This window comes from Mustelus asterias, chromosome 1, assembly GCF_964213995.1.
Source record: "Mustelus asterias chromosome 1, sMusAst1.hap1.1, whole genome shotgun sequence".
Lineage (NCBI taxonomy): Eukaryota > Metazoa > Chordata > Chondrichthyes > Carcharhiniformes > Triakidae > Mustelus > Mustelus asterias.
Window position 1 is genome coordinate 50,789,567 of NC_135801.1, and position 15,927 is coordinate 50,805,493.

A 15,927-nucleotide genomic window follows, 5' to 3' on the forward strand; every position below is an offset into this window, starting at 1 on the left:
AAGTGTCCTTCCCGGACCCGGCACTCCTGGAGAGCACAATGTGCCTCAGCGCACGAATCATTTTTAGGGACAAAGGCATGCACGCACCCCCATCCCTCTCCCTTAAAACATTGTGGGTAGTTCCCATGTGTCTCCTCCGGTTGGGGTCCCGTCCCCCTTAGAATTCCCGGCTCAGTGAGCTCTACACACCTTCCTTGTATCCCTTGCTTAAAGTACCCAATATGTTCTTTGCAGGGTGCCCCCGATGTGTCAATAGTGAATAACTCTTGTGGGAGCCACCCTGGTGTTGCGATGAATAGGGAGTTTACTGATCGCGCTGAGGGGTAACAAGCGGTCCTATTCCCATAGATCTGGATGTGTGTTTTCAGGAATAGGTTTCCTTCCATGATTGGTGGTTCTGCTCCCCTAACCCCCATGTGTTGGAGTGTATTTACAATGGTCAGGGTTATTATCAGATATGTCCCTGTTCCCATATCGCTCTTTTTTTTTTCAACAGTATTTTACAATTACAGTATATACAGAAAATAAACAGGCAATCAAATTAAAAGTAGTTGGTTCCGATGTCTTGATCGTAGATCTGGTCCTGGTTCCTGTGGAAGTTGAATGAGCAAAACGGTATTTTTTTAGTTCATTTGTCCTCATATAGTTTTAATTGGGTCCAGTGTTTCCAGACCCCCTGTCCCCTTATATCTATACAGGCACAGGTATCTCCGCTAACAATGACCTCGTAAGGTCCGTGCCATCTTGGGGCAAATCCTGGTTTTGCAGGAAGCACTTTTGTTAATACCCGGCTCCCGGCTTTTGGGACTTCTGGTAATATTTCTGAGTCCCCCTCTGCGTCGACCTGTGCCTGATTAGAAATTACGGACCGGCGCATCCCCTTCAATTGGGTGCTAAGGTCTCGGATGTATTGTCGGATCCTATCTTTTATCGGACCCACATCTGTCCAGCCTGTAATAATGTTTTCGGGTAAGTGCATTGCTCGCCCGGTCATCAGCTTGTATGGAGTCAAGCCGGTAGTTCAATTTGTGGTCGCCCTAAGCCTTATCAGAACTGCAGGTAGGACTTCTGTCCAATTTCTACCTGAGGATTGCATTGCTTTTGCCATTGTTATTTTTAGAGTCCGATTCATCCTCTCCACCATCCCGGAACTTTGTGGGTGATAGGAGATGTGAAATTTTTGTTTTATTCCTAATAGTTGGCAAATGTTTTTCAGAACCTTTCCTGTGAAATGTGTTCCCTGGTCCGAATCAACTTGAATTGGCATCCCCCATCCATAGCAAGCTTAGTGTGAATTAAATAACACTTTGTACTGGCCTTTTTTGGCTGCAATTGGACATCCATTCATTTGTATGTAATCTTATCAAAAGACATCGCTTTCCCCATTAAAATCACATGCCATACAGTTCCGATCTTTATATGAGTACTCTTACACTATCTCTAATTTGATCATTTGTTTGCGTGCAAGCGCTACACCACAGTACTTCACAAAATAATTATGTCTTTATCAATGCCCAATATAGTATATGAATATATCATACAAAGTTGGTTAAGGCTTTTCAGGATTTGATGTTATTCTTGTGTCTATATGGCAGTGCTATACTGTATAATAAAAATAATCAAGCGGCAGTTGTATCATACCACTTTACACATCGTACCCGTGATATCCAAACCCTTTTAATTTAAGCCGTTTCTTTTTTTTAAACTGAGCTCCAGATCGAAACCCCCGCACTCTAGGAAAAGTAACAGGCGCCGAATCAAAATCAAAGCAGGTACAATACATACCAGTTATTTGATTAGGAACATTTTGGTTTCTTAACTGGCTAGGTTTTAAGCTTTGCAGTGCTTTTATATTTGGCAAACCTTGAACCTTGATGACTCATGAAATTCCGACGGCAGTACATAATTTTAACTAGTTCAGAATACTAAACTATCTGACGTTCGCAAATCGCGATATTCTGCGATTAATACTGTATTTCACTGACTTGATATACTTTAAACTGATTCATAGACCTCAGTCTTTTGTTCCTGCTTTTCTACCTTTCCACAAAATAACTTATTTTCTTCTCTTAACTCCTCAACTAACTCTTATAATTTCTACTTCAAGACAAAGGAAAGAGCACATGCTTCCTTCCAAGGTTTAAATCCTTTCTTAACATTAAAACAAACAACAACAAAGCATCCACGCAACCACTTTGTTTAAACACACACACACACACATGGAAGCTTCCAAAAGTCATTCCACAGTACATCCTTTTTCATTCAAACTTATCATTTCAGACTGGGATGAGTGTAAAACATTCAAAGAGAATACAGAACATTGATTAAGACAATCGCTTTTATTCTTCTTTCTTCCAAACTGTAATTGACTCAAAACAGAAGTAAATTCAAGAAATCCTATCACTTTAATTTTTAACAGTTTTAACACTCTCCCAGCCCCCTGAGGCTAAACCAAGGTGCAATGTACTGCACCCACTGCCTGTAGCAAACATTCCACAGGAACAAAGAGCTCCCTGCTCTCAATCTAATTACAACAACAACCACCTACATTCGACAAGCTACCAGATCTCACAAACACACTGAAATACAAAAACTAAGATCTCTCCTATCCATCTGCTGCCTTTCCCCTGGCGTAAAAGGCTTATAGGTTGCCTTTGGTTGTGCTAACGTCCCTCCTCTCGTGACTGGCGCTAGATTATAATTTTCTACGTTTTCTTCTGATGCTGGAGTGGCTGTATGTTTCTGCACTGACTCGTATGGGCGCCGAGGGTCCGTTTCCTCTGATCTCTGCGTTATCTCCGCAGTGTGTCTTCTGTGTTCTAATTCCCTCACTCTCTCCTGTAATACTTTAATTTGTTCTGTCTCTTTGTGTCTCTCCTCCATTGAGGCATTTACTTCCTCAATTAGTCCAGCTAACTGGGTCACTAATATTACTCCCATTACTTTTGTTTTGTCCCGTTTAACTCCGTCTACCCACTTCCTTTGATCTTCTAAAGTTTGTGATGCGTTCCACCCGTTCCGTTTCATCTTTGCAACAATCGCTTCTCTGGCTAACAGATACTTCAAAATGAGAGCTACTGCAGTTTCTCCCTTAACAACGTGGTCTGCCATTTTTCTGTCTAGCAGTCCTGCAACCCCCGTATGCTGGCTGCTACAGTAAAAGTGCCTCAACTCTCTCCCTTATCTCCTGTCACTGATACTGCCCCAGCACCGTCTGTATTGCTGTAGGGCCTCGTAGTGAGGTTCCAGTGGGTCTCTTTCCCCTGGGCTCCCCCAACTATTCCTGACACCTCACGCTTGGACTATTTTGTGTTGTCTTATTGGGATGTGTGCTGGTTGTTTAGTGGGTTTGTCCGCCCCTGTTCCCAGCCCCTCTAAGTACAACGCCTCCCGCTCGGCCACCACCCCCACTAGCAGGGTTGATCCGTTACCCCAAAACCGGGTATCCTGCTATGGGCTGTGGTGTTCCCTACAGACGAACAAGGTTATCAAACTCCGCCCGGGTCCCTAATGGATCCTCCGTCGTCGTGTCTCTTGGTCAGGATGGATCGGGTCCCCTTTTCCTCAACACTTACACACATGTATTCTGTTATCAAAGCCCCTGTTATAGTTAGTAACTGTATCGACTCTGAGGTTGTTCGTCCCTTCAGAGTCAGTGTTGTTACCCGATTTACACTGTCCGTGCCTTGCACCCTGAGTGCCTGTGCCTCTTAGCGCCCGCTTCAAAACCCAACCTTAGCGTGGGAGATTTCTCCTCTTAACGTCCAGTTTAGGGTAGGGCACCTTGAGTCAAGCACTCCCTTGTCCTATTGCCTTGGCACAGACAGCGGTTTCATTTACAATCCTGGGTTAGTTACACCAATTAGTTCTGCATGCGGTACTTATCTTTATATTAGTCTTAATTCCTGTTATCAAATAGCCCAAAACCTGTTATCTTTACCTCTGGTCCTTTACTCCTATTAAAGTTAAAAGTTACTTACCTTCTTCCACGCGGTCGTTCTGACCTGTACCTCTTTAGTGCGGACTTCTGTTTCAATTTAAAAACTTAGGCAAGATTATACAGTTCTACAAGACAACAATACTTAAAACAGACAAACCCTAACCCTTAAAGGTACCTCACTTTGAACGGAGACCTGCACTCGCCTTTGACTGCTCTGGATTTGTATCAGATTCGTTTAAATTTGATCCCGACTTTCAAACTGTGGCCATCAGTCAGAAGTCAGATATCAAATCCTGCCGACTACGCCATTTTGTTGTAGGAAAATATCCCTTACCAGTGCAGAATAGAAGTTGAGTCGCAAATCAAGGTTCAAAGCGTGTCTTTATTGTACAATTACTGGGATCCCAGGGAGACCCCCGTAGCCAGCTCAGAAACAGTGGCTTGGCCACGTTGATCTCAATTAAATCACATCAGCTCTGGATCTTTATAGGGATCCAAAATTCGCGCGGGAACATTTGATTATGCCTTTTTTTACACAATGTATAAAGTGGTCTGTCAGTTTCAAAAGTCCCTAGGAAGTTTCATGGATTAGCATTTGTATGGTGTGTGTTCGTGTTAATGGGATTACTTGGTCCTGCCCCGGTGTCTAAATGCGTTTCCCATTACCATCTCTATGTGTCCTCTTATTTGAATTGATCCTATTGTTCCGTGTCTGTGTTTCCTGCTTGTGAGATTGAGTGTTAATGTCATCCTGTCCTGTTGGGTGTCTGGGGTATTTCATTCTTAACCTTTTATCCTTATCTCTTAGTTTATCAGATTTTTATGTCTGCCTTGGCCAGTTTAAAATGCAGCTGCGCTGTTGCTAGGCAGATTAGGGATCTTCCGTAGTTTCTGAAATTCGTGAGTCTCTCAGCTGTGCAGGGGGGGACCCGATCGAATATCCATCCGGGGGTGCCCCTCTGCATTGTTGGCCCGTTATGAGTGGTGCCAATTAGTCCAATAAGTAAATATGTTTGATGATACAAATATGGTTTTCTGGAAAATTTCCTCCTTCAGGGCATAGAAAGCAGAGAGTAGCAATGGAAGGGTACTTTTTTAACTGGAGGTCTGTGACAAGCAGTGTTCCACAAGGATCAGTGCTGGGCCTCTGTTGTTTGTAATATATATAAATGATTTGGAGGAAAATGTAGGTAGTCTGATTAGTAAATTTGCGGATGTTATAAAAATTGGGGGAAGTAGCGGATAGTGAGGATTGTCAGAGGATACAGCAGGATATAAATTGGCTGGAGACCTGGGCTCAAAGATGGCAGATGGAATTTAACCCGGATAAATGTGAGGTGATGTGATTTGGAAGGTCTACTGCAGAAGGAAAGTATACAGTAAATGGTAGAAATATGAGCATACAGAGGGATCTAGGTGTGCAGATCCACAGTTCCCTGAAGGTGGCAACTCACGTGGTCAAGAAGGCGTGTGGTATGCTGGCCTTCATCGGTCAGGGCATTGAGTATGGGAATTGGAAAATCATGTTGCATCTATACAAGACTTTGGTTAGGCCGCATTTGGAGTATTGTATACAATTCTGGTCGCCACTCTACCGGAAGGATATTGATGCTTTGGAAAGGTGCAGAAGAGATTTAGCAGGATGTTGCTGGTTTGGAGGATATGGACTATGAAGAAATGTTGAACAAACTTGGATTCTTTTCACTGGAGAGTTGGAGGATGAGGGGGTCCTGATAGAGGTTTTACAAGATTATGACAGGCTTGGATAGAGTGGATTGCCAGAGTCTTTTTCCCAGGATCGAAGGGTCAATTACTTGGGGGCATAGGTTGAGAGTGAGAGGGGGAAAATTTAAAAGAGATGTAAGGGGCAAGTTTTTCACACAGAGAGTGGTGAATGCCTGGAACGCGCTGCCAAGAGGAGGTGGTGGAAGCAGATTCTATAACAATGTTCAAGAGGCATCTGGATAGATACATGAATAGGCAGGGAATAGAGGAATATGGAACATGTAGAAGCAAGACAATATTAGATTAGTGAAGCATCTGTGTCGACACAGAATGGTGGGCCGAAGGGCCTGTTCCTGTGCTGTACTTTGTTCAGGTGGCTCAGAGGTAGCTGGAGGGAAGGCCTGTGAAAGCATACCTGTTTATATCAATTTGCGCTGTTGAATTTAAGATTGCCAGTCAGGCTTGCAGAGTGGTGCATTTGCGTGTACTGGAGGCTACATATATTAATACACAGGGCCCTATTCTTTGCAGACAGAAAGAACATGTACACACATTGTTCCTGTTTCAGCTAAACAAAATGAGTGATAATCATTAACTGGTTCATTCCACAGGGCAATTCCTTGACCAATCAGTCATGCTGCTTGGTTTAAATTTCAAATAATGCTTTACAATTGATGTGCGATTGATTCACACGGGAGGCTAGGACGTACCCAGGAATAAAGGCTTTTATTCACAACAAGATTGGAGCACACTACTTAACAATATTATCCCAGACTAAGGGCTACTAGGAAGTAGCAGTGACCTTTATACTCCTCTAAGAAGGCGGAGCCGAACGGAGTGTACCACATAAACAATAATGACAGGTAGAACACCCCAACCCCAACCCCAACAGTAACAAGAGTAACATATGTACAAGTACCCATAGTGGTAACCATCTATGGTTCACCACAACAATTAACTGTCAGTCACTATCCACAGGGGTATTATCCATGGCAATGATTTTATCAACATTGTAGGGCACTATGCTGTTCAATGTACTCTCTACGGGGAGAAAACAGCCTCATCAATACCATTTGCCTTGCAAATGAGAAATTGTTGCCAAAAGTCAGAAAGTAGCATACAAATTAAGAACAGGAGTGGTCTCATTTGTCCCTTCAAACTTATTCCTCCATTCAATAAGGGCATGGCTGATCTGAAAAATCTGTATTGAAAATGTGATTTATTTATTTCCTTTTATACAGTGAAAATGTATGGCCAGACTCTCTGACCTCGTCAGCAGCTAGGATTTTCCGGTCCTACTGTAGTGAGTGGAGATTTGGCTATGTGCCAAATTCTCTGTTTCTGCTGGCAGTGGTGAACAGCCGGACAAATCTAGCCGTAGTTGGGACTCCAAAATATAAACACTTTTAAAAACACTCCAAAAATTTGTGTAGCAGATTAATTTTCAGGTAAGATGCAAGCAAGATGAATGTCTACCATTTCTTATTGATTTCACCATCTTGCATCCACCTCTCCTTGTTATTCTTCAAGTTCACCAATCTGTTCATACTTTTATAAAAGGGAAAAATCATTTTGAAGCAAAGACGAATTACGATATAAACATTCTGACTTGATTTTCATGTAAATGTTTAATATACAATAAGTTCTTAAATTATATACAGCTAAAAATACTCTGTATTATGTTTTGAAACTGACTGACATTTATTTTACTGCATTGGGTGAGTGCAATATTGGGCTACCTCTGTCATGATTTCATCAACAATAATGACTTAAAATTCCACATGTTCTTGTTTATTATACTCTTTCCTCAGAACAAAAAGAAAATCACAGTTCACGTTAATCAATTGTTATTACTTGGATGTCATTGATAATGTTATTATTTTTCAGTGTAATAATTCACTGCAATGAAATCTGTGTAAAATAATATATACTTGGGAGTTGGGTTACAATACTTTACCATGGCCCACATAATCATAAACTATGATATCAAAGTTTAAGTGCTTCATAAACTACACCTGAACCTTGAGATCAGATTACAGATGTAACTCACGGAACAATATTGATTAGTATTTATCATAAACTTCTAAAACATATTTTCTGTGTGGAAGAGTTTCTCTCAGCTATTTTAGATGCTGTGATTCACCCCTTTGACACAATTACAGTGAACTAGTCAAAATATGCGATAATTTGCAGTAAATCTATATTCAGGATCTGTCTTGTAGCTATAATATTAGATTGCAGGGTTTTCCATGGAGGATACTGTGAAGAAAATGTTAATTTCTATATTTTCGGGATCTACTGTGATATTCTGGGATGCAGGCTCACCTTTATGTGTGTCTGTGTGTGACTGATTTAATTCAACTGAAGACAGAGTTGAAAACATCAAAGGGACGAGGTGTGAAAAGCAGGCACTTGAAGTGAATATGGTCAAATACAGTTAAAATAAGACAAGGATTGAAATTTACATTAGGTGATAGATAAGCGTTTTGGTTTCAGATGTTAACTTTCAAAGGAAACTAAAAGATTTTACAACTTGGGAAAGGTCATAAGTAAACTTAGGAAAGTTATTAAGTTTTATTTGACCCAAGAGTGGATGCAATAGACAACATGAAAGATTTTTATATTTTGAAGACAGTTAAGTTTAGAGAGATGTTACAAACGATGGTTTTAATGATGAAAGAGAAATAAACGGATCTAAGGAAAGATTGAGAGTTGTGTTAGGTGGGGTGGCCATGTAAGACCCAGAATGTGCTTGTGCTGTCACAGAAGTACAGTGAAGTACAGTGAGCTATTTGCAGCCAGCCCAAAAGAGGGTCTGTCATATTTAGAAAGCAAGGTTTTGTTCTACAGCTTTTGGAATTATCCACAGTTGACTGAGAGAGAGTGAATGTGCACAGGGGCAAATCTCCGAATGCGCCGTGCCTTTAGCAGATTGTGCCAGTCCCAGTGAATAGATTCTGCATATAACCAAAGTTCTTGATCCCTGGTAGCATTCTAGTAAATATTCTCTGCATCTTCTCTAAGTCTTTGGCATTCCATCCAAAGAAGGTAGGAACCTAGAATCTAACACAAATACTCCAGCTGAGGTTTAACCAGTATTTTACAAAGGCTTTGCATCATTTCCTTCTTTGCTAGTTTGTTTCTCTATTAATAAAGCCATGGATTCCACATGATTTTTTAAAAAGCTTCCTAAACTTGTTCTACCATCTTCAAAATATATGTAACAACTCCTGTTCTTACATCATCTTTAAAATTGCACCATTCAGTTTACAATGCCTCTCTTCATTATTCCTACAAAAATATATCACTTCACAATTCTGTGGTAAATTTCATCTTCAAACTCTTCCCATTTTCATCAATCTATCAATCCATAGAAAGCATTCTGTCTGGTTGTATCACAGCTTGGTATGGCTCCTGCTCTGCCCAAGACAGCAAGGAACTACAAAAGGTCGTGAATGTAGCCTAATCCATCACGCAAACCAGCCTCCCATCCATTGACTCTGTCTACACTTCCCGCTGCCTCGGCAAAGCAGCCAGCATAATTAAGGACCCCACGCACTCCGGACATTCTCTCTTCCACCTTCTTTCTTCGGGAAAAAGATACAAAAGTCTGAGGTCACATACCAACCGACTCAAGAACAGCTTCTTCACTGCTGCTGTCAGACTTTTGAATGGACTTACCTTGCATTAAGTTGATCTTTCTCTACACCCTAGCTATGACTGTAACACTACATTCTGCACTCTCTCGTTTCCTTCTCTATGAACGGTATGTTTTGTCTGTATAGCATGCAAGAAACAATACTTTTCACTGTATGTTAATACATGTGACAATAATAAACCAAATCAAATCAGAATCTATGTTTTCTAGAAGTCTCACTATCTTTCTCATTGTTTACTGTGTTGTTTTGTGTCATATTCAAACTTTGAAATTATGCCTTGTATACCTAAGTCCAGGCCATTAATAAACATCAATCAGAAAGAGAGGCAGAAAGTGGAAGAAAGTGATTTGGCAAGACCGATCACTATCTCTCCATCAGCAGGCTACCCTTTGCTATCTGCACAGGTAGGATGGTCTGTATTCCCATACAATTTCCCTTGTTGCAACTGAAGTTGCTATTGACCCCAGGAACTAGCAGAGGGACAGCGGCTATAGTCATTGGGCTATGAGCAGCAAGGCCCCTAAGTATCTGGATGGAGGGAGAGATACTATTTTAAATTCTATGGTTTCCCAGCGGGCTGGAGTGAATTCAATGGGAAATCCTCAAATCTCTAGAGCATTAGGCTGGACATCCTAATTAACAGCTAGAATCTTTGATGTGGCTCAAAAGTAGATCCAACTGAATGTATATTATCTTCTTATAATCTCAAGCAATGTTTTGTACACATGTTTATTAGCAATATTGTGATGAACTCACCTGCAATTTTTTTACAAATATATTTAGAATTACATTTGTGATGCTTAGGCTATGGTTGCTCAGTCATTAAGGACATTCAAGATTGAGATCGATAGATTTTTGGACATTAAGGGAAGCAAGGAATGGGGACAAAGTAGGAGAGAGTAGTTGATGTAGATGTCACAGAACTTCTGGCTCATTATATTGATGGTTGGACATAAAGGAGTAAATTAGGATAAGTTACGTAGACTAGTCTTGTATCCCCTTGAGTATAGAAAATATGGAAGTGATCTAATTGAGATGTTTAAGATTATTGAATGATTAGAAGGATAGGTAGGGAGAAACAATTTCTTCTGGTTAGAGAGAACATTTTAAAGCATTAAAATTAAAACTAGGCCATTTAGAGGTGTTGGCTAATCCAGTACACAAAAATCAGGACAAATCCAACCCACCCAATTACCACTCCATCAGTTTACTCTTGGTCAGCAGTAAAGTGCTATCAAGTGGCACTTGTTTAAAAATAACCTGCTCACTGATGCCCAATTTGGGTTCCGCCATGGCCATTCCGCTTCTGACCTTATTGCAGCCTTGGTTCAAACATGAACAAAAGAGCTGAATTCCAGCAGTGAGGTGAGTGTGACCATCCTTGACATCAAGGCAGAATTTGACTGAATGTGGCATCAAGGAGCCCTCGCAAAGGGCAAGAGTTATAGCTGGGGGAAAGGAAATTATGATGCGATTAGGCAAGATTTAGCTGGCATAGGTTGGGGAAGGAAACTACAGGGGATGGGCACAATTGTAATGTGGAACTTGTTCAAGGAACAGCTACTACGCGTCCTTGATAAATATGTACCTGTCAGGCAGGGAGGAAGCAGACGTGTGAGGGAACCGTGGTTCACTAAGGAGGTTGAATCTCTTGTGAAGAGGAAGAAGGAGACTTATGTTAAGATGAAACGTGAAGACTCAGTTAGGGCACTTGAGAGTTACAAGTTAGCCAGGAAGGACCTAAAGAAAGAGTTAAGAAGAGCCATGAGGGGACATGAGAAGGCTTTGGCAGGTAGGATCAAGGAAAACTCTAAAGCTTTCTATAGGTATGTCAGGAGTAAACGAATGACTAGGGTAAGATTAGGGCCAGTCAAGGACAGTAGTGGGAAGTTGTGTGTGGAGTCTGAAGAGATAGGAGAGGCACTAAATGAATATTTTTCGTTGGTATTCACACTGGACAGGGACAGTGTTGTCGAGGGGAGTACTGAGATGCAGGCTGTTGGACTGGATGGGATTGGTGTTCATAAGGAGGAGGTGTTAGCAATTCTGGAAAGGGTAAAAATAGATAAGTCCCCTGGGCCGGATGGGATTTATCCTTGGATTCTCTGGGAGGCTAGAGAAGAGATTGCAGAGCCTTTGGCTTTGATCTTTGTGTCGTCATTGTCGACAGGAACAGTGTCAAAAGACTGGAGGATAGCAAATGTTGTCCCCTTGTTCAAGAAGGGGAGTAGGGACAACCCTGGTAATTATAGACCGGTGAGCCTTACTTCTGTTGTGGGCAAAGTATTGGAAAGGATTATCACAGATACGATTTATAATCACCTAGAAAGGAATAATTTGATTAGGGATAGTCAGCACGGTTTTGTGAAGATAGGTCGTGCCTCACAAACCTTATTGAGTTCTTTGAGAAGGTGACCAAAGAGGTGGATGAGGGTAAAGCGGTTGATGTGGTGTATATGGATTTCAGCAAAGCGTTTGATAAGGTTCCCCATAGTAAGCTTTTGCAGAAAATACGGACACATGGGATTGAGGGTAATTTAGTGGTTTGGATCAGGAATTGGCTAGCTGTAAGAAAACAGAGGGTGGTGGTTGATGGGAAATATTAATCCTGGAGTTCAGTTACTAGTGGTGTACTGCAAGCATCTGTTTTGGGGCCACTGCTGTTTGTCATTTTTATTAATGACCTGGATGAGGACGTGGAAGGATGGATTAGTAAATTTGCAGATGACACTAAAGTCGGTGGAGTTGTAGACAGTGCGGAGGGAAGTGGCAGGTTACAGAGGGACATAGATAAGCTGCAGAGCTCGGCTGAGAGGTGGCAAATGGAGTTTAATGCGGAAAAGTGTGAGGTGATTCACTTTGGAAGGAGTAACAGGAATACAGAGTACTGGGCTAATGGTAAGATACTTGGTCGTGTGGATGAACAGAGGGATCTGGGTGTCCATGTGCATAGATCCCTGAAAGTTGGCACCCAGGTTGATAGGGTTGTTAAGAAGGCGTACGGTGTGTTAGCTTTTATTGGTAGAGGGATTGAGTTTCGGAGCCAGGAGGTCATGCTGCAACTGTACAAAACTCTGGTGTGGCCGCATTTGGAGTATTGCGTACAGTTCTGGTCGCCGCATTATAGGAAAGATGTGGAAGTGTTGGAAAGGGTGCAGAGGAGATTTACCAGGATGTTGCCTGGTGTGGTGGGAAAATCGTATGAGGAAAGGCTGAGGGGCTTGAGGTTGTTTTCGTTAGAGAGAAGGTTAAGAGATGACTTAGTAGAGGCATACAAGATGATCAGAGGATTAGATAGGGTGGATAGTGAGAGCCTTTTTCCTCGGATGGTGATGGCTAGCGCGAGGGGACATAGCTTTAAATTGAGGGGTGAGAGATATAGGACAGATGTTAGAGGTAGGTTCTTTACTCAGAGAGTAGTAAGGGCGTGGAATGCCCTGCCTGCAGCAGTAGTGGACCCGTCAACATTAAGAGCATTCAAATGGTTATTGGATAAACATATGGATGATATTGGAATAGTGTAGATTAGAAGGTCTTTAGATTGGTTCCACTGGTCGGCACAACATCGAGGGCCGAAGGGTCTGTACTGCACTGTAGTGTTCTATGTTCTAAAACTGGAGTCAGTGGGAATCAAGGGGAAAACCCTCTGCTGGTTGGAGGCTTACCAGCCACAAATAAAGATAGAAACATAGAAACTAGAAGCAGGAGTTGACTATTCAGCCCTTCGAACCTGCTCCACCATTCATTTTGATCATGGCTGATCATCAAATTCAATATCCTGATCCCCCCTTCCTCTCATAGCCTATGATCCCTTTAGCCAAGAACTATATCTAATTTCTTCTTGAAATCAGACAATGTTTTGGCCTCAACTACATTCTGTGGCAATGAATTTCACATATTCACCACCCTCTGGGTGAATAAATTTCTCCTCACCTCAGTTCTAAAGGTTTACCCCTTATCCTCAAGCTATGACCCTTAGTTCTGGACACCCCCACCATTGGAAACATTGTTTCTGAATCTACTCTGTCTAACCCTGTTCGAATTTCATAAGTTTCTATGAGATCCCCTCTCACTCTCCTAAACTCCAATGGATATAATCCTAATCGACTTAATCTCTCCTCATATGACAGATCTGCCATCCCAGGAATCAGCCTGGTAAACCTTCACTATGCTCCCTCTATATCAAGGACATCCTTCCTCAGACAAGATCACCAAAACTGCACACAATACTCCAGCTGTGGCCTCACCAAATGCCCTATATAATTGCAGCAAAACATCCTTATTCCTGCCTGCTGTGCCTGTGCAATTACTTTCAGCAACTGATGCACAAGAACTCCAAGGTCTCGTTGAGTATTCACCTCTCTAAATTTACCATGGTTGGTAAACCTCAAGATGGTTGTCATGGTTGAAGGTCAATTCAGGATATCACTGCAGGAGATACTCAGGGTTGTGTCCTAGGCCCAACCATCTTCTGCTGCTTCATCAATGGACTTCCTTCCATCATAAGTTCAGAAGTGAGGTTTTTCGCTGATGAATGTGCAATATTCAGCACCATTTGCGACTCCTCGGGTACTGAAGCAGTCCATGTTCAAATGCAGCAAGACCTAAATAATATTCAGGCTTGAGCTGACAAGTGGCAAATAACATTCGCGCCACACAAGTGCCAGGCAATGACCATCTCCAACAAGAGAGACTCTAACCATCACTCCTTGACATTCAATGGCACCACCACCATCAATTATCAACATCCTGGGGGGATTACCATTCACTAGAAACTGAACTGGACTAGCCATATAAATATTGTGGCTCGAAGAGCAGGTCGGAGGCTAGGAATCCTGTGGTGAGCAACCCACCTCCTGACAGCCAAAGCCTTTCCACCACCTACAAGGCACAAGTCAGGAGTGTGATGGAATACTCTCCACTTGCCTGGATGAGTGCAGCTCCAACAACACTCAAGAAGTTCGACACCATCCAGGCCAAAGCAGTCTTGATTGCAACATTCGCAACCATTCACAGCAAGAGGACCAGACAGGCAGTGTAGGATTCTCCTGTGGAAATTCCCCTATAAAACAGATATACTGCTTTGGATACGGTTAGGGGAATGGCCTATCAGGGGAAAGCAACAACCAAATTCAGCTCTGCTACACAGGGGAAGAGTCAAAAGTGGGGGAATGCAATAGTTATAGGGGATTCAATTGTAAGAATAGATAGGCATTTCTGTGGCCGCAAACAAGACTCCAGGATGGAATGTTGCCTCCCTGGTGCTAGGGTCAAGGATGTCTCAGAGCAGTTACAGGACATTCTGGAGGGGGAGAGTGAAAAGCCAGTGGTTGTGGTGCACATTGGTAAGATCAACATAGGTTAAAAAAAGGGATGAGGTCCTAAAAGCAGAATTGATGCGCGTTATCACACACGAGGCTTGAGATGCTCAAGGAAATAAAGGCTTTTATTTACTATTACAACGAAGCTACCATGTATAGTACACGATCCCAGACTGAGGGGTCCCAGACAGAGCAGTGACCTTTATACCTCTCCCAGGAGGCGGAGCCCGACTGGGATGTACCATAATAACTATAATACAGGTAGAACAGCCCAACCCTAACCCCAACAGCAACAAGTAGAACAACCCACCCCTAACCCCAACAGCAACATATATATATATATATACTCGTAGTACTGGCCAGACCCTGGCTCAGTACTACCTAGTGGGAACCAACGATGGTTCACTACATTCACCCCTCCTTTGAAGACAAAGGCCGGCGGGGTACAAAAAAACCCAGAATAATTTGTCATCAGTCTATAAGTTCAGACGGTCAGGGGGACCGCACCGTCGTTGTGACCTCCTCAACACCAGTGATGACACCGGAGTAGGCACTCGCGGTGGCGTTCTCCCCAAGGCGATGTCCAACGGTTCCTCCACAGTCTCACGGGCCGGCTGACCCCGAGGTGATGATAATCCGTTGAGTTCCGACACGCCCTGAAGTGGTGACCATCTCCTGGACTCAGGCAAGCTGTACACGGGAGTAAAAGGGTTAAGTAATGGTCCCGATGCTGCCCGCGCCGTGTCATGAGGGGAAACAATATTGGGGGGTCTCTAACAGGAGGTATGGGAGCGACAGGGGTTTCTACGTCCCCTGCTGGCGCCAGGTCTCGAATCGAGACCGTGTCCTCTCGCCCGTCAGGGTATGCCACATAGGCATACTGAGGGTTGGCGTGGAAGAGATGGACCTGTTCGACCAACGGGTCGGACTTGCGGGCCCTTACATGTCGCCGCAGGAGGACAGGTCCTGAGTACGTCAACCAAGGCAGTAATGAGGTCCCAGAGGAAGACTTCCGAGGGAATGAAAACAGCCTCTCATGAGGAGTAGCGTTGGTTGCCGTACACAGGAGTGAGCATATGGAATGGAGCGCATCAGGGAGCACCTCTTGCCAACGGGAGACTGGAAGGCTTTTTGACTTCAACGCCAGTAAGACAGCCTTCCAGACTGTAGCATTCTCACGTTCCACCTGTCCGTTACCCCTAGGGATGTAGCTCGTGGTTCTACTAGAGGCAATCCCGTATGAGAGCAGGTATTGCCTCAAATCATCGCTCATGAACGACGA